The sequence below is a fragment of the Meles meles genome, chromosome 4, assembly GCF_922984935.1.
Source record: "Meles meles chromosome 4, mMelMel3.1 paternal haplotype, whole genome shotgun sequence".
In the NCBI taxonomy this organism is placed as follows: Eukaryota; Metazoa; Chordata; class Mammalia; order Carnivora; family Mustelidae; genus Meles; species Meles meles.
In genome coordinates, this window is record NC_060069.1 from 50,272,318 (window position 1) to 50,292,924 (window position 20,607).

At 39.6% G+C, this 20,607-nt stretch overlaps 1 protein-coding gene across 4 annotated transcripts in view; it reads right to left on the bottom strand.

The window, feature by feature from the left end:
- The window catches only part of TP63 (tumor protein p63), a 231,791-nt gene that overhangs the window by 141,105 nt on the left and 70,079 nt on the right, over positions 1-20,607 (bottom strand). The gene's annotated exons all lie outside the window — the stretch shown is intronic.

Below are 20,607 nucleotides of genomic sequence, written 5' to 3' on the forward strand. Positions count from 1 at the left end.
TTCATTTATCAGTGAGGAGGTGAAATCAGATATTGCTGATGTTATGTTCACATTTTCTCTCCTGTTTCTCTCTGACTTCTAAAAGACCATCCCTGGATTTCTGATATCACCACTAGCCTGCTGCAAAACTGTGGAAGAGCCTCCCTGCTCCCTGAACTTCAGCTTCCTTGTTTGTGACATAGAGTTGCCTCACAGATGCCTACGCAGTCCTCAGGGATTTCCTCCCCACAAAGCGTTTCCTGGTCCCTTACTTGAAATAATCCTTCTCCTCCAAACTTTCCTGGCCTTTCGTTGTGACTCATCAATGCTAATTATTCCTATTTTACTTGTGCAACAATTGAGCGTAGAGGATTTTAAGTAACTTGAAAGCAAAGCCCATATCTCATTGAATTTCTTAATTTGCTGTTTCCTTGAGGTTAGAGTGAAAGGAATATGGGTTTTGAAGTGAGACAGACTTGGGTTCAAATTTTAGCTCTAGTACTGGGGCACCTGGGTGGCTCAGTGGGTTAAAGCCTCTGCCTTCGGCTCAGGTCATGATCCCAGGGTCCTGGGATTCAGCCCCACATCGGGCTCTCTGTTCAGCAGGGAGCCTGCTTCCTCCTCTCTCTCTGTCTGCCTCTCTGCCTACTTGTGATCTCTCTCTGTCAAATAAGTAAATAAATAAAGTATTTAAAAAAAAAAAAATTTAGCTCTAGTACTGACATACTGTAAAGTCATGGTCAAGTTACTTAACCTCTCTGTACCTTATTTTCTTCAGCTATGCTTCCTTCACAGGGTGGTTCAAAGGTTTACTTGAAATAATGTGCTACACATTTTCTATACAATACCTGGTAGTCAATACATTGATTGGATTAGATCAAATATATAACCTGTACCCAGGAAATACTTGCTGAATTGAACTAACAAAATAGCACATTTGAAAGGCCTCTCAAAGCTGTAAAAATGTCACACAAAAGCGATTATATTAAACCAGAATTATCCCTCATTTCTCTGCAGTTCAAATTGTTCTTTCTTTTTCTGCGTCTGTAGGCCCAAACAGTGTTCCTGTTGTCTCTCATTTTCTCCTTGATCACCTTAATCTCGGGTTTGCTACATTGAATTGGGCAACCCTTCCCCTCCTCTACCCCCACTCCAGAGCCTAATGCTTTAAGGAGACTTGATTACAAAAAAATGGGAGTGGGGTTTGGAATAGATTAGTGGCTTTCAAATTGGTTTCATGAAACTCTAGGGTTTCTGGTGCCTCAGTGAGTTCACCAGATGTAAAGAAATGTCCCTACTGGTAGGACTCCAGACACTCTTTAATGCCAGCAAGTTTGACTTTTGTCTGTCCTAAGAACATTAGTGTTCCAAGCAAGATTTTATCTGAAGAAAAGATTCTGAAGAAAAGGTTCAATTTAAAAATCCATGGTCTCAGTTAGAGGATCTTCAAAGTGTCTCTTGTGCAAACTGAGAATGGATTCTTGGTTTCTGAATAAAGATGGCAAACATTATTGAGAGAAAGGAAGGAAGGAGATCAGCTAGTGCCATAAGGCAGGAAGAGTGAGGTAAAGCCTACCCATCTTCAGAGGCTTTGCCTTTGGGTGAATCTCAGTATCAATTTACTCATAGAACAATCACTCTGTTCAAATGGTTTTGTCAAATCAGTCACACCCAAAGATAGGAAGTTATCACTTTTCTTTTCTTTTTTTTTTTTTTTTTCCCCAGCTTGTTTTTTGTGGATGACCTCTCCTACACTCTGCATTAACTCAGAATGGAAAAAAAAAGGAAAGAAGGAAAGAAAGAAAGAAAAGAAAAAGAACCCTACTCTGTAGAATGTGACCTGAAAACCCCCAAAGGTATCTCCTAGTCTGCCTTTCTTCCTGCTCTTCCTGTTCTGCCCTAGAAGTCACCACTCAATCTCTTACATTAAGTTTCTTTCAGCACTCCCCCCAAATCTCCAAATCTACTATTTCAGAATTCAACACAACCTTAAATTTATAGAGGGATTTTAGAATTAATAGGCTTCTGAGACCATCTAGTCTACTTTTTTCTTATTTAATAGATGGAAAAGCTAAAATCTAAAAAGAACCAGTTCACCCCAGCTATATTGTATTCAACATAGATCTTTACCCCTCAGTCCAGGAAGAATAAACTGATGCATCAGACATGAATTACCCAACCCTTGGCCTCTTAAAACAGTTCCCATACTTAACATTTTCTGGGTATTTAAAACCTGCTTACCCCCCTTTAGGATATCCAAACTCAATACTATGAAAGCAGAAGCACATTTGATTAGATATCCTCTAATTCCCTTAACAAAATAAAGCAGCATTTAATAGTGATGCAGACCAGAAACTCACTGGCTGTTCCTAGACTTCCTGACTGAAAGGCTCCTTTGGCAGGAAGTCATTCCTTCTGGAAGAGGGCAATGAGTCATGGGGAATTCCAGGAAAGCAGACCTGGAGGGCTCCCTCAGTAACTGTGCCCACACTTGGAAACATGGTGTCACACATGAATCTAAATCTTTGAGGACCACATAGAATGTCAAAGTAGGTTGTGCTTTTATTTTTTTTTTAAGATTTTATTTATTTATTTGACAGAGATCACAAGTAGGCAGAGAGGCAGGCAGAGAGAGAGGGAGAAAGCAGGCTCACTGTTGAGCAGAGAGCCCCATGCGGGGCTCGATCCCAGGACCCTGAAATCATGACCTGAGCCAAAGGCAGAGGCTTAACTCACTGGGCCACCCAGGCGCCCCTAAGTTGTGCCTTTAAAGATTGTCTAGTCTTGTTACCTTATTTCACAAGGAAACTGAGGCTGAGATCTGAAAAATTTAGCCTAGATCCGTTGCCACGCTAGAATACTTGTTAATGAAAGCAGACTGTTCAATATTCTGGAATTTTCCAAGCCAGTTGTAAACATAGTCTTTATTATAATTTATTATGAAGTATTAAACTTCAAATTAAATTATATTAAAAGCAAAATAATAAATACTCAAAACTGATCATTTCCTAATTATTTTACTATTACCTGTGTTCTTGAAAGCCATTTAAAAAAATAATGTAGTGCAATTGTTCAGATTAAAAAAAATCCTCTGTGAATTTATTGCTACACTCATCTAATAATGTATTTTAGTCCAAGGCTTATGTGCAAAGGACTCAACAATACCTATAGTGAGTATTACATGAAAGGCTATGCAGGAGATTTAGTGATGAATTAGGCATGTATCTTGCTCCTTTGATAGTTTTTCATAGCTTGGTGTCAGAAATAGAACACTTCCAATATTTGTCTAATTTTTACCTTTTGTCATAAGCTTTTGTGCTCCTAATTTCCCATTGAACTGTGACCTTCTAAAGGGCAGAAAAGCCAGCATGGGTCATTCATTGGTCCGTGCTCTGTCTGTGATTGGCAGGAAAGGATTGTCATTGATTATGACAGGAATTCATTTCACTGGGCCTGCTTTTCCAGTTTTCCACATGACAATTTTAAGCTCAGAGAGGATAAGGAAATTGTTCAAGTTCACTCAGGTAGTAAATGATAGAGCTGGGCTTGTTATTTATTTATGATAGAGCTGGGCTTTCAATTTAAGATTGTAGGACTTCAGAGCTCATGCTTTATTAAATTATATATATTATACACACACGGTTCTAATTTTCATTCATCTCAAAATTTGAACAAGACGAAGTGTTTTTCATAGTTTGGAGGATTTTTTTTCTCTGTAAAAGAATAAAATTTCCTACTGATTCTGTCTCAATCACAAGAGTTATCCTGTTTTCTTCAAATGAACAGGAAATGGTGTGAAAAAACAAGTACTGGTCAGTGAACGATATGGACAGAATATCTGTCCTTTCTGCAGATTTTCAATATTGAGATTCTACAGATTCCCAATAGGAGTTGACTCTCAAATGTAGTGTAAGAAAAGATAGCTGAGGTCCCTATTGTTTTCCAAGGGGACTTGAATAATCAAGTACTGTAGGAATAACCCCAGTTCTCAGAGAGAAGTGATTCTTCTGTATATCCTTATATCCATCCATCTAATTTCTCAATCCATCAAGTTAATGCCAAAGCCTTTTGTACCAACCTCTTTGGATCTTCCCCAGAACAAGTCTTCCAGTTAGCCTCAGGAGCATTCCAAATCACATAAATCTATTTTTTTATTTTTAGTTGGAAACACTTCTATATTTTCAGTTTACTCTAATTTTAGGGATGCCAAAGAGCATCTTGATGCCTTTTAATGAATTGCCTCATCATTACAATCAACCATGCCCAAGAGCCCTGGAGGAGTAAATTTATTCATATACCTGAGATATGTCCACCTTGAGAAAGCTACTTACATAATCTAAAACAAGTCCATTAACAACTTTTCTTCATTAAATGGAATTCTTTCCTTTTCAACTTCATGCTGAAAAACGACCAGTCTATTTCTTATCTCTATTCACCCCATCACCAAACCCATATGCCAGCTTCACTTCTGGCAAAGAAAATTTACTTGGGCAGAAAGCATTATAGAATATATCTTATGCCTTGAAATATTCATTTGCCACAATTTGAACAACAAAGTGTCATAACCAAGAAATTTCATTTTATATTTTATTAGTGAACTAATGAAATAAATTCTTAAGAAAGTCTCTTTTGTATCTTTCAATATCCATTTATCCTTCATTCCGCCATAATTAGTTCACTTTCCTTTCATATTCAGAAGTCTTTTCTCTTCCCACTACCACCTGTCTAAAGATCTGATTGGCCACAGCTTGCTTCTGCCATAATCCTATATTGTGTACACCAAACTCCCTATCCTCCCAACAAAGTCTACCTATCTAGTGTCAACTCACCAGTTGCTAACTCTGAGGGAGTGATCTTTTCTTCTCTCAAGTACCAAATGCTCTAATTCCCATATTTTGAGTCTTATTCTCTAGCCTAACCAATTGTTGCCGTAAAAGTAATGATTTCTCTGACTGTGGCCCCCATCTCTTATACCCTCAGCCCACTGTACCTTTCTCCTGCCCTCATTTCATTTGCCAGCAGTCTCTCCCAACTGATGTGTGATCATCAGTCTTTCCTCAACAGGATTTTTATCAGGCTTCTCCTTCCTTGACTCAGAATTTACAATCACTCATCTTTGTGTCCTGGACAAAATCTAATCAGACCTCATCCCTCATCTTTTTTATTCCTTTGGACAGATGCCCTATTCCAAATTATTTAGCCAGCTGTTCCTACAGGTTGTTTCTCTTTAGCCCTGAGTCTTTTCAAATTATGAGCTCCTGTACTCTACCATCTTCCCCCAGGTCATAATCTTTACTTTTGCTACCATTCAGTACAAAACTCAGCTAGTAAGTGTGCTGCAATACAGTAAAATTTTGTGTTCAATCCAAAATTCATAGACAGAAATTTAATCCCCAATGTTATAGTATTTGGAGGTGGGGCTTTGGGAGATGATTAGGTAGATGATGGTAGAGCCCCCATGAATAGGATTCATGCCCTTATAAAAGGGGCCACAGAGAGTTCTTTCTCCCTTTCACCATTTGAGGTTACAGAGACTGAAGATTGCCATGTAAGAACTAGGAAACAGAACTTCACAAGAACCAAATCTGCCAACGCCTTGATCTTGGACTTCCCAGCCATCAGAAGGTGGAAAAATAAATTTCTTTTGTTCATAAGCCACCTAATCTATGTTATTTCATTATAACAGCCTGAATAGACTAAGATATCTATACTTTTTTATTGTTTGAGTCTACTTCCTCAGTTTGGTATGTTTTAAGCATTCTTGTCCTTCATTAATTCTACTGTAATCTACACATGTAGAAATGATGTTTTCATTTTGTCTACACGGGTCCTCTAACAAATGAGGAAGTGGGAGTCAAACCCCATACTACTGCTTTCCTGGTTCTTTAAAGCAGAGTTTTAGGGGGGAAAATGTGAAAGCGTTTTATTTCTCATCCTCTACACTTTCTTTCTCCAAATGAGGACTCCCAGGGATTTTATTCACAGTTCCACGGGAAGCCACAGAATTCTAGTAACAAACCCAGAGCACCCTGGATCCCTTGAAAAGCTCTGAAGAAAGTGGACAATTACAACATTTTGCGGAGTACTTCAGTGACTCAGAGAGTTAAGTGTTGGACTCTTGATTTCAGCTTAGGTCATGACCGCAGGGTCGTGAGATCAAGCCCACACACAGAGTCTGCTTGAGATTCTCTCTCTCCCTCTCTCTTTGCCCCTCCTCCCACTCTCTCTCTCTCTTTCTCTAAGTAAATAAATAAATGAAATCCTAAAACAAAACAAAACCTTTTTGTAAACCGAGCAGTCTCTCTAAATCCATAAATATATTACATAAGAAAGCTATCATTCAACATCTCTCTCCTATAATCAATTGATCAGTGAATAGTCTGATCCATTTCAATTTAGAATTTGGCATCTGGCAGAAGATAATGATAGGAGAAACTCGAGTCCATCACAACATGCAAACACAGACACATGCAAGCTTATGCACAGGAAACTTATCTATAACCTTCCCCCAAATTAGAATTTAGGAGACATTTGAATAGCTGTAATCACCAGGACATCAGGATTGGGATATGGTAGGGTTTTGCAGCAATGCGAGGACCTGATGAGAAGTTCCTGTTGGGGGCGCCTGGGTGGCCCAGTGAGTTAAAGCCTCTGCCTTCAGCTCAGGTCATGATCTCAGGGTCCTGGGATCGAGCCCCGCATCAGGCTCTCTGCTCAGCAGGGAGCCTGCTTCCCCCTCTCTCTCTGCCTGCCTCTCTGCCTAGTTGTGATCTCTCTCTCTCTCTGTCAAATAAATAAAATCTTAAAAAAAAAAAGTTCCTGTGGCATCCTTGACTCAGATGTGTAAACACAGAGTTCTAGAAGGACTATGGGGAAATACACATCCACAGAGGAGTTTTCTTAGGATTGAGGAATGTGCTAAACTGAATTTAGAAAAACAAAACAAAACTAACTTAAGAAAATGGGGAAAAATAAAAGTAGGCCTTTTAGAGACAAATAGAAGACCAGAAGATCTCAGGGTTGGAGGACCTTAATGGTCACCTAGTCCACCCAGAAAATAGAGATCGTGCATAAAGACAGAAGTCTTTATTCTTCGTCAGACAACTCCAAGTTGAGTTGTTTTCAGAAATTGAAGAAAAGTTCACTTCCCTAAAAGCCTCCAGAAATTCATTCAGAAAATATTCCACTTGTAGTGCCTTCAATTTTTTCTCATAGACCTACTTTGGGAATCTGATCATAGCAATAGCCTCACACAACAAATGCAAGAAAAAGACATATACATAAATGACATATACACAAATGATTGTGTTTGATTTTCCAAAGATTTTATGAATCTCTTCCACATTTCCAACCCAAGTCCCATAGCTGGAAGCCAAGTTAAGAATCTGCAGTGTAATCCTTCATCTAGACCAGCTGTGGACAAATTACAATCCATGGACCAAATCTGGCCCACTGCCTGTATTTGGGGAAAACAAATTTTTGGACACAGCAAAATTTTTTTGTTTATGTATTATATCTGGATGCTTTTGAACAACAACAGCAGAATTGAAAGAACTGCAATAGCAAGCATATGGCCCAAAATATATTTATTATATAAGCATATGGCCTAATATATATTTATTGTCTGGCCCTTTACAAAAAATGTTTTGACAACCTCTAATATACATGAAAGATCTTCTGAGATTTTAAGACAAATATAGCTTAAATTGATTAATACGGTGTGAAGTTGGAAAAACTTTCTCATGGCCAATTATCTTTATATGGGGAGTATAAAATAGGAGGGGAATAACAATTTGCTCAGCACTGACCTCATGGAGTGGCAAACAACTTGAAAATCAGAGGTGGACCTAAAAATAAGAAATGATCTTGGACCAATTGCAAAATAAAAACAAAAATGAAACAAAACAAACAACAGAAGACCAAAGGATAAGCTTCTCACCCTGAATGCTTAAGACTACTATCTGATCATTTATTATAGTCAAACACTAGAAGATGATAAATTATCATCAGATCCAGTCAAAGCTTCTCTTTTCTTGCTTCAGTGCATACCTTGTATTGTAATTATTCACATACCTGTGTAATCACCTCCCTTCACATACTATTATTTTAAATATGTCATGGTGATCCAATTCAGAGAATGTATCTCACAAGCATAGGGGTCAATATTTTATTGCTACAGAAATAGTGATTCAAATTTGTTATACTTCAGTATGAAATTATGTCCACATATGTCTCATTTGATAGTCATATTCTGAACTGTGTATTGTCTGAACCATATGAAATTGTTATTTTGGAGGTCAAAAATGGTGAGATACAGCAGGTATATATAGCTCCAATTCATAGAGTGGGTATTATTGCTAATATTCCGTAGCTAAATCGCTGATTAAAAGACATGTTAATATCATATATTTCAAGAGTTAGTGGCACATTTGGCTCTTGAGCCTCATTCTTAGGAGTGATTAGATGAATGACCCGCTAAGAAAGTAATAGTGAATGACATTCGTATTGAATAATAAGAGATTTTGGGGATTTTTTTAAACATAAATTTGCCTAATCTGTACATTTTATACTAAATATTATCTATGATTTATAGCAAAATAATTTTACATGTTTATTGGCTGTATATGTGATGGGCTGAAGAATTAGTAGTACAATAAAATTTAAAAAAAGAACTATGGCAGGAAGTTGAGAACTCAAGAACAAACTCTTTGGAGCACCCCACCCCCACCAATTTGCTAAATTAGCTTAACTGGCTCCCTTCAAAGTAAGGGCACCATTTATTTTCACCTGCCCTGGCTCCATTTGTTCTAAGTCTTAGTACTGAAAGAGCTTAACTTAAAATTTTTAAGATGTATTTTATTTTATCATAACAAATGAAAAGATTTTGGTGATACAAAAAATAGAAGTTTCTAAACATTACAAATCAATTGTTTTGCTATTCCTGATCCTCACAAGTCCCTTCATTTTCTTTGTTATCTTCATTCCACTTCCTTTGGGCCTTGCTTTACCTTTTTTTTTTTTTTTAATTAATTAATTTTTTCAGCGTAACAGTATTCATTGTTTTTGCACAACACTCAGTGCTCCATGCAATATGTGCCCTCCCTATTACCCACCACCTGCTTTACCTTTTTTACATAAGGGTTTTACAGGTTCTATCTTTGTATGAAGGTCACCTTACCAGGTTTATTTAATCCCTTCACATTCAACATAAGAATTATTTATGCCATGCTTATTTCAATAATTGTGCTGGTAAATTTTATTCTAAGTAAATTAAACATATAAATTGGCTGAAGGGAGGAAATAAATTTTATATAATAAGAGATCTTGAATTTTAGAGATTTTTTTCTTCTGAACGGGATCTGATACATGTTAAAGGCTAGTATCTAGCAGTAATGTTTGATATTTAATTAATAGATCATGAGGATTTATGTCTTAAGCGACCCATTCATGGACATTGTTGTGAGAAGAACCAGGGGAAAAAGAGATAGATCCTCCTACCTCTGGTTCATCCTCTATGGACTTCTATATATATTTTCAGATCACTTATCTCAAATTGTATTATATATTTACTTGCACATTGTCAGTTTTTCCCCACAAGAACGTAAACTCAATAGGAGCAGATTGCCTTGTTCACTGCTGCATCCCCAAGGTCTAGAATAGTGCCTGGAAGTGCTCCATAATGCTTTTTAATACAAAATAAGAGCATAAGAGATTTCCTGGATTCGAATCCTATCTGTGTCTGTTTCTCTCCAAATACACCCCACCCCAAGTTCCTAACACTGCAATGTTAGTCATTGCCTCAGTTTCACTTTAAAGATGTGAGGAAATCACATTATGAATAGTTAAGAAAATATCACAGTACAGCCTCCTGAAGACAAAGACTTACATATATGTAAGATACGCAAAGATATATTCATATCCCAATAAATAAAGAATTCCTGACATAATAATGGGACATTCACAAACATTTGTTGAATGAATGAATGAATGAATGACCTTTGTTCACACAGACTAGCAGAGTTAATGTACAAATACAGATCAAATTGTTTCCCAAGTGTTTATTCTTTCTGATGGGTCACAGTGACTTCTGTGGGGAAATGGTTTTTTGCAACAATGAAAGAGAAAATTTAAAAACAAAAACAAAAATGAACACAAGAATAAAGAGATAGGTACACCTCAGAAGATCCTAAGGACTTTCATGTGATGACAACCCAATAAAAAATGTTCATAATGGTGATTCTGAATCATTATGATGAGTTCACACGGAGCATACCATTCTTGGTTAAAAAGACAGAGAAGTATACCTTATTCTAAGAAATATCTACCTTCTAATTTTTTTTAAAAATATTCTTTAAAGAGCACATGTTTATCTAGAAAGTGGAACTGCCCAGAACGACACATTTCTTAAGGGCTCCTGGTAGACAAGTTTTGTTTTTACTATGACAGTATGGCTCTTCGTTCTTTCTGATCACATCTTGTCTTATAGCAGTTTCTTATTTATAGTTTCTAATGGAGTAGTTGGCTCTTGGAGACAAAGTTCACATTACCATGTATTTATTTCACTAGTCTGACACAGTAGCAGGCACCAAGTGGGTGTCAAGTAAATGCTTGTAGAAGGAACTATTTGGAAAGTAGAGTACACATGACAAAGCCAATATCCAGAGCAGAAACAACCATCAATATGCAATTGCTTCTATGGGCAAGTTTCTCCACAATATGTCTGAAATGCATTAATTTTCACATCTTATGATGTAAAACTAATATTATCCCATTTTACAGATAAGAAAACTGAAGCCGGGGCACCTGGGTGGCTCAGTGGGTTAAAGCCTCTGCCTTCAGCGTTCCTGGGATCGAGCCCCGCATCCGGCTCTCTGCTCAGCAGGGAGCCTGCTTCTCCCTCTTTCTCTGCCTGCCTCTCTGCCTACTTGTGATCTCTTCCTGTCAAATAAATAAATAAAATCTTAAAAAAAAAAAAAAGAAAAAAGAAAACTGAAGCCAAGTGGCAATTTACTTCCTCATGAGCACCTGATAACTGGGAGGATGGCCGGTCTGGAGTCTAAAGGATTTGGTTTCAGAGTCTCCAGTCTGTTAATTACAAAGTTAATGACTATGGGCAAGTTATTCCACCTCTTTAAACTTCAATTTCCATATCTGAAACAGTGGAAAAAGGGATAGGACCTATCTCAGGCAAGAAAGAAGGTCTTGGAGTCTTACCATGGAAGGCCACTCTACTTCCTCAGCAAGAGGCAGTAGGTGTCACGCTTGAAAGTTCAACAGCACTACCTGACCCACAATCAGAAAATACAAATTCCCTGTCCCTACGTCCCAAAGATTCTCTTTCAGATGATCTGGAATGAGCCTCAAAAACCTGCACTTTAAATAATTTGCTTGTGAGAAGGTATAGCTTGGGGATTCACCTACATTCTAATCCCTTTGAGATTTTTATCAAAAATGGAACACCTTGATAAATCTACATTTTCTCCAAATATCCATCCTCACACAGGCAAGGTATTATCACGGTCTTGTTCGCTGAAATGTGTTTTTATCAGCTAAATAAAACAGCGTGGTGTAATAATTACAGTTAATATTTTTTTTAATTTTTTTTAAGATTTTATTTATTTATTTGACAGAGATCACAAGTAGGCAGAGAGGCAGGCAGAGGGAGAGGAAGGGAAACAGGCTCCCTGCTGAGCAGAGAGCCTGATGTGGGGCTCGATCCCAGAACCCTGAGATCATGACCTGACCTGAAGGCAGAGGCTTTAACCCACTGAGCCACCCAGGTGCCCTACAGTTAATATTTTTAATACATCCTCCATGCCAGGTATTATTCTTAATGCTTTATGGATATTAACTCACTTAATCCATCCAAAAACCCATGGTGAAGTTTGACTCTCTTAAACCTCATTTTATAGATCAGGCAACTGAGGCACAGAGAACTTAAGTCACTACCCCAAAGTACACACTCAGTCCATGAGGGCAGCAATCTCAACAGGCTGCTTCCAGAGTCTGTGTTCCTAACTCTCACACTGTGCAGACTCTCCCAGGGACAGGCAGCGCTCAGAACCTGGCTTTCAGGTGATCTTAGTCAAGTCCCTGCTCCTCTCTGGGATTCAAGTTCCCCTCAAGGAAGTGAGGGGGTGCCCCCTGGTCCAAAAATCCTATCATTCATTTTATAGGACTTTTTGACCTTGTTATCTGAAGGTCCAAGGCTCTAGAATTACTGACAGTAAGACACGTTCTCTCTTCTAGAACTGCCCCATTATTTTTTCTTTACCTGCCAATTCAGAAAACTTTCCTCTGAGTCGCTTGTCCTTTGTTCTTTCTTCTTGGTGAGAAAACCAAAGACACTTCAGCCTAGAACCAGTGGGGAGATCTGTCTCCACAGACTTCCTTCCGAGTTCTGCTCTTTTTGTAATCAGGCTTCTAAACTGCTTCCACCTGAGCCTGTTAGAACCTCATTACTCTCCCAAAGAGGCCCACCAGCTTCTTGTCCCTGCTTTCTTATTCCTTTGAGCAACAGTTCTCTTCAGACCTAGTTTGTGACGCAACAGTTCTCTTCAGACCTAGTTTGTCCTCAGTCACATCTCCCCGGACTGTCCTCCTCACGCTTCTACTTCTGTGTTGCCATGCCCTTCCACGCTTCAGCTCTCAGACTCCTTTTAGCCTCGTGTTTTCAAATCTGGCTACCCACTGGGATACCTGGGGCGCTAAAATACAGATGCCTGGGTGCGACCCCAAACCAATTAAATCAGAATTTTAAAGAACAGAATCCGGGAAGGGGCATTATGGAAAAATTTAGAAGTCCCACAGGAGATTCCAATGTGTGCCATTGTTAAGCATCATTGGTGTCTAGTGCCCGTGATTCTCTAGTGGGGGAATAAGCAAATTGGAATCACCTGAGCAGCTGGATTTCCCCTAATCTCCAGGGAGGGAAGTCTGGGCATGAGAGGCAAACAAGGAGTCAACTTCCAGGTGGTTTGGAGAAGCCCCTTGATAAAACAAATCTTTAGCTCAACCTCTCAAAGCAAGATGGACACTATACCTTCCTCTCACTCACTTGTGGCTTCTCACTGCAGCTTGCACCAAATTATTATTTCTAATCCTGAAGGGTAATGTAGAGCTCTGTCTGGACTAAGTGACTAGGGAACTTGTGGGATTCCCTTTGCTGGTCAAAGCTTCATTTTCCCCTATGTGTAAAAGAAGGTAATTGGATTACTAGATAATCACTAAGCTTCCTTCCTATTTTATTACTCTTCTATTTTAAGGACCCAAACCTATTGTTCCTCAACTCTTACATGAGCAGCCCTAGTTCTTTCTACATTCAGCAGATGCCAGATGATGACATCAGGTAAACCTCTTCCCAGCCCCTGGTGAAGACGGCCCACCTCAAGCCAAGACCAGGGCTGCAAAGGTTTTTTTAAGCTTTCTCACCACACCAAGAATGACTGCTGTCTCAGGCTTAGTTCAGGCCTCTGGGTCATCACAGAGGTCCTCCCTTGCAGTGTCCCCTGACAGTGACTCCGCCGGACACCAGTCCCTCTCCACATTTCTGGGCTTCCCGCCTTGTGCGGGAAGGCAGCCCAGGGAAGCACAGGAGCTGGTTACAGGCTGACTGCAGTGGGGCCCTGGATGCCTTCTTCTGTTTGCTCACTTTGTCTTAGAGGGAGATGGGCCAGTCTGTGAGGAGGTGCTGGCTGACGAATGTGTGGCAGAGATGCCGTAGTCCAAGTCTCTCCCTTTCCCTCCCTACCAGTTTTCAGTCGGGAGATGCACCACCTAAACGTGTAGGAGACAGTGGTCCCTAAGGCCACTTACACTGATCTCTTGTCTAGGTACTGTGTATGAGTATGTGGTCCCCCCCAAGTAATTAGAACATACCTCTAATAATAATGATAATAAAAATACTAAAATTAATATTTGACAATATGAAAAATTACAGTGAGGCATGTTTGTGGGTTTTGACCTGCCCTTCAGTAGCCATATCCTCTCCCTCTTTACCCTAGCTCCTTGACTTTTGAATTTGGGAATGGAGAAAAAAGAAAAGGAAAAAAGAAAAAAAAATTAGGAAGGGTATTTTTGTCAATCTGCAAAATACAGGGCTTTGAGTCAGGTTGGTGGTGAGGGGATGAAATATTTGTGGCTTGAGTTTGCTGGGGAGGATGGGTTTGGGGTAGGGTTTGGTGGAAAACTGGAGAGAAAAATAAAGAAGAAAGGAACAAGTGTGTACCTCAAGGCTATGAACTGGATCTTCTTTAACATCCTTCCAAAGACCAAAAAAGAAAAAGAAAAGAAATTTAAAAGAATGGAATTCCACAAATATAAAAAAAATGTAAATTCTTTTAAGTTGCATTTGCTTGTTCTGTGCTTCTTAAAATCCATCCCAGTTAGAGAGCCAACCTAGACTGGCCATAGCCTCAAAGGGGTAGGAAGCACGACAACATTAAAGACATTTATCTGCATTTCATGAGATTTCAAAACTGTTCACAGAGAACAGGAGAGGCATAATTCCACAGAGAAAGACTTTCAAAGGAAAGCTGGCTGAAGAAAAGTGCACGACTCTCAAGTGATACAAAGTTCTATCAACTACCAGCCCCTAACTGTTGTCAGTTTCTGGAAACTACTCTTGTCTATTTCTGGAAAGCGCTTTGGAGCAGCCTTGTGTGTTGGTTCAGGACAGTCAATGGTAGCTCTCACATCACAGGGGCAGAGTCGAACAGTTGGAACAAAGACTGCATGGCCTATCAAGCTAGAAATACTTACTGTTTGACCTTTTATAAACAAGTTTGTTGACCATGACCCCAAAAGCAAAAGTTTAACTGCACGATCATGAATATTTCAAATGACAAAGGAGGTCCAGGGTGAGTATGTCGGCGGGTCAGGTGGAATGCTTATCAAAATGGTTTGGAATAGAAAAAGATTTCTTTCTTTTTGGTTTTTATTTTTTACTTATTTGTTTCTTAGTTTTTTGTTTGTTTGTTTTTTTAAAGATTTATTTATTTGACAGATAGAGATTACAAGTAGGCAGAGAGGCAGGCAGAGAGAGAGGAGGAAGCAGGCTCCCAGCTAAGCAGAGAGCCCGATGCGGGGCTCGATCCCAGCACCCCGGGATCATGACCTGAGCCGAAGGCAGAGGCTTTAACCCGCTGAGCCACCCAGGCGCCCCTGTTTCTTAGTTTTAATTCAATTAGCCAACAGATAGTGCATCATTCGTTTCAGATGCAGTGTTCAACAATTCATCGGTTGTGTATAACACCCAATGCTCATCATATAAAAAGATTTCTAACAAACTACGTGGCAAAAGAACACCTGTGGAAGGGTAAGGTGTGGGTACAGCATCAAGGAGACAAACAGGATGTGATGGCTACTGTAGGAACAAACTCAGAACTGCGCCATGCCGGGTAATGCTACAGGCTGCTTCTAAACCATATGACCTATGAGAAAGGACAAAAGGAAGTATGGTTACCAGGAGCAGCATGGTTCTCTGGTCACCGCAACGTCGTTGGGATCTTGGGATTTCCCCCCAGACCTTTGGTAATCAGCGATGTCAAACTTCACCGCGCCTCGGTGCTTGGGACACATCCTTGTGGCTGATTCTGTTACAGATAAGTACTTCTGTTTTTCTGATAGACAGCCTCTGTCCATCAGAGCATCCCCTTAATGTTATTATCTGGCTTTATCAATTTTTAATTTTGGCTTCTCGGAGACAGAGGGAAGCAGCAGGTCATCCAGAAAGCTTTCTCCTTTTCCCACAAAAATGCATTTCTCAATGCTATCTTTTAACATATATATTCCTCATTACTACTAATTCTGTTTTCCCTTTCTAAGCTCAGTGTGAAGACTGACTTTGGAGGATGGATCTGATTTCAGGCTAAGGAAAGGAAAGGAAAGAGGAAACATAGACACCTTCTCAAAGGCACAGGGCTTATCCAGTGCTGAACAGATCTCCGGACTAACTCTCAGATTTTACAAAAGCAATAAATGATTTAGGAATCGGACAAGCATAATGACTTTTGATTAACGAGACTAACCTCATTTACATTGGATATTTATTTTTTTGTCTATTTATTTATTTTTAAAGATTTTATTTATTCATTTGAGAGACAGACAGAAAGAGCACAAGCAGAGAAAGAAGCAGAGGGAAAGGAAGAGGAAGAAGCAGATTGCTGAGGAAGCTGAGTGCCTGACATGGGGCTCGATCCCAGGACCTGGAGATCATGACCTGAGCCAAAGGCAGATGCCCAACCATCTGAGCTGCCCAGGTGCCCCAACTTGGATACTTATAACCCCGATTTCAGATATTCTCTGTACCCCTCAGGCTTGTGAGGGCACATTATGACTACATTAAGCATAGAAAAATTCAAATTTAGCCTATTTGTGTGGAAAAAAGCTATAGGAGCAGCTGTCTAAAAGAGTATAACTTCTCACTCACCATTCTTCCCACCTTCTCTTAGGAGAAGTCAGCTGTTATCTGGAGCTGTTTCCTATATCTTACTTATCAAAGCAACTTCACTCATTTCTTTATTTTTCAAGGTTATTAAGTTTGTTGCAAGTACGGTGTGATACCCTCTCTCAAGTGAATAACTGACTTGATCCATGGGAAAGATGATATTTAGTATATTATCTGTTATGAGATGATCTGTGATTGGTGAGGATGAGGGCATGTGTTCCTCAGTCTAGAAGGTTATTAAATGGTAGTAGCAACAACTTACTTAATTTCAGGAATGCCGAAATACAGGAGCAGTTTAAGGGTAGAGCACACTGTGCGTGTGTGTGTGCATATGTGTACATGTGTGTCTATCCACATGTGTTTGTTTTGTGCATGTGTACATTTATGTTTTAGCAAGTTATTGCAATAAATGATTATGAATTAAGTGTAAAGATTCTTGGAGATTCTGATAACTCACTCTTAAAGGCAAGAAGGTCTATGACAGGTAGATGGACTGAAGAGAAATTTTGAAATAGATTAGTGCCATAATGGGAAAGGAATGTGAATAAGAAAATTTTTTTTTTTTAAAGATTTCATTTATTTATTTGAGAGGGAGAGTGAGAGGGAGAGTGAGGAGAGGACACAGGGGGAAGGAGAGAAAGGGAGAGAATTCTAAGCAGACTCCACACTGAGCATGGAGCCTCTAGTGGGGCTCCATCCTGAGATTATGACCTAAGCCAAAACCAAGAATCAGCTGCCTAACTAACTGAACCGCCCAGGTACCCCAATAAGATAACTTTTTATTCTGAGTAATTTTCAAGGATTTGGCTATAAAATTCAGGCTACCATAAAATCCATCAGATCTGTCACTGTGAGCGTTACAGATTTCTTGCTTCACCATTGTGTTGAATGAGATGTAAGCTGAAAATTTCTTCTTCTTATGAAACCAGTTCACTGTCGGTACAGAATTGGGGTGGGGGGGAAGTGTGGTAATTTCTATCTCTTTAATAGAGACGTGATCATGGAGTAACAGTTCCATGATATTTTGGAACTCAAAGTGAGTGAAAGATGATGTAAAAATATGTCATTTATCATATTGTTCCCACAATATATTTAAAGTCCTTTGACTGAGGCCACTGGGAGGCTCAGTCAGTTAAGCATCTGCCTTTACTCAGGTCATGATCCTGGGGTCCTGGGATCAAGCCCCACATTGGGCTCCCTGCACAGCGGGGAGCCTGCCTCTCCTTCTTCCTCTGCTGCTCCCCCTCCTTGTGCTCCCTCTCTTTTTCTCTCTTTCTGTCAAATAAATAAATAAAATCTTTTTTAACAAATGTCCAGTGACAGAGAATCTAAGAAAATCTTAGATCCATATAATGATGTAAATTCATTACAATACAATTGTCTTGACAAATATGGTATCCCTTGGGTTTTGACCTCACTCAAGAAAAGAGAGGAAAAAACATATATTTTATGATAGGGAGCATTATACATGAAAAGGAAGTATCTAATATAATTAAAAATAAAGATTCTAGAGGCCCATGATGGGAGTATTGGGAACCAACTGGGAACATGAACTTCGGAATCCCGATTTTGCCACAGGACAAGTGTTTGACCTTGAGCAAGTTATATACAAGCTCCCTAAACCTTAGTTTCTCATCTGCAGAACAGGGATACAAATACCTATTGCTGTACGTTGCAATAAGAGTAAAGTGTCTGGTCTAGATCCTGGCAGGTACTCAATAAAAGGTAGGTAATGGTTATCACCGTTCTAAACTGTGGTCTAATTCCCATCCCCTGAGAATAATGAGTCACAGCAGTTATAATGAGGAGAATGTTTTAGTTCCTTGGATACTCACAGTTATTTCTCAAATGGTTTTATGGTCTCTTGATTTTTTTTTTTTTTTAACAAAAGAAAAGCAACCCAAGCCACTGCACAGAAATTTATACAGTGATAAATCTTCACAATTTTGCTCTAAGATTCATTGTGGTATATATACAGTATCCGAATTCTTCACATGGTTAGCTACTTTGATTTTTACCATCAGATTCATATACCATGACAGCTGAGCCCAAAACCACCATAGGGATGGTCTCAGACTCAGCATTCATGACCTTATTAAGGGTCCAGAGTCACTGGCTGTCAGCGTCAGATGTAATCGCAATTATATTCGGCTGACAGATATATACCTACTAGGTCTTCATGTTGATCAAGGCACATTCCCTGAAACAAAAGCAGTGTGTTCATAGAGAGACCAAATGTATCCTCCCTCGCTGAACAGAAAATATCCTACGCGATCCTTGTTTTAGAGTAAAAACTAACTACAATGGAAAAATAAATGCCATGGGACACCTGGGTGGCTCAGTGGGTTAAAGCCTCTGCCTTCAGCTCAGGTCATGATCCCAGGGTCCTGGGATCAAGCCCCACATAGGGCTCTCTGCTCAGCAGGAAGTCTGCTTCACCCTCTCTCTCTGTCTGCCTCTCTGCCTACTTGTGATCTCTGTCTGTCAAATAAATAAATAAAATCTTAAAAAACAGAAGAAGGAAAAATAAATGCCATAATCGCAAAACCAATGTCACAGTCAAACTTTACTTCTCACTCACACAGTCTTAGGAGGACATTCCTTCCAAGCAGCTCTCCTGTGCAGGTTTCCTATAAGCCATGACTCAAAGATCCAGAATCCTTCCACCCAGGTCAGGCAATTCTCTATGGGGGCCTCAAAAACTTCCTCTGGGTTCTTCTATCCAGGCTTAAGTAAAGAGAGGAGGGAAGAAGAGAAAAAGGAAGGAGAGTAGAGGAGGGAAGAGAGGAAGGGAGAAGGCATAGGAAGGATCTTATGGTAATCTTAGGAAGTCGGGGAGTAGCAAGGAGAACTCCCGTCCATATTGCATTGCTTAGAACAAGTTACATAGCCACATTTAACTTTAAGGGAAGATGGAAAATATAGTCATTTGTGGAAAATAAAACAGCTTGGTAAACACACACCAACAAATCTTCCTTCCTTCCTTCCTTCTTTCTTTTCTTTCTGTCTTTCTTTCTCTTTCTTTCTTCCTTCCTTTCTCTCTCTCTCTTTTTCTTCCCTTCTTTCTTTCATTCATCCCTTCTTTCTTTCTTTCTTTTTTTTTTTTTTTTTGACTTTTGTTTTGGGTTTCAGATCACATTTTTCTAAAAAGATGACTTTGGGGGTGCCTGGGTGGCTCAGTGGGTTAAAGCCTCTGCCTTCGGCTCAGGTCATGATCCCAGGGTTCTGGGATCGAGCCCCGCATCCGCATCCGGCTCTCTGCTCGGCGGGGAGCCTGCTTCCCCCTCTCTCTCTGCCTGCCTGCCTCTCTGCCTACTTGTGGTCTCTGTCTGTCAAATGAATAAATTAAAAAAAAAAAAACCTTAAAAAGATGACTTTGATATCTGTGTTTGTGTGTAAAGCTGATACAGTTCTGAGATGCATGCTGAGTAGGATCTCTGACACCTATTTACCCACCCCCCCTTTTTTTCATACTCCCTCTTAAGAACCTAGAGGCCTCTCATTTTTGTGAGAACTTGGAAGATGTAAAGATGATCTCTAAGCAAGTGAAAAGTATCGAAGACTGTGGTGTACACCAATGAGACAAAAAATCTTGAAAGAGAACTTGAAGAAGAAGAGGAGTCCCTCAAACAGCACTGAGGTTTACATAAAGGAAACGTCTCAAGATTTCTGAGCACCTGACTTACAAACGTATACCTTAATATATAACTCCGCCAAAGCAAGATTTCTTTCTTGTTTGTTTTTCTGTACTTGAATTTTTTAAAAAATATTTTATTTGTTTATTTGAAAGAGAGAGAGAGAGAGAGAAGGAGCAAGAACAAGGGTACAGGGAGAGGGAGAAGGAGACTCTGGGGAGCAGGGAGCTTGAGTCAAGGGTGAGGCTCAATCCCAGGACCCCAGGATCAGCCAAAGGCAGACGCTTCACCGGAGCCACCCTGGCACCCTGTACTTATGCTTTGAATGTTGATATCCCTGCAATGAGCCTGCACTATGTGACGGGATGACTCCTGGGACCAAAGCTGAGACCTAATCTCTTTGCATATGTCTCCATAGGCTTTCAGGGCTAGCAGAGCACCAGGGTTAGGAGAGAACACTGGGAACATGAACATCTTTTCAAATGTCATGGCAAGGAAGATGAGCACAGAACTTAAAGAAAATACATTTAGAAATAGTTCCTTTTC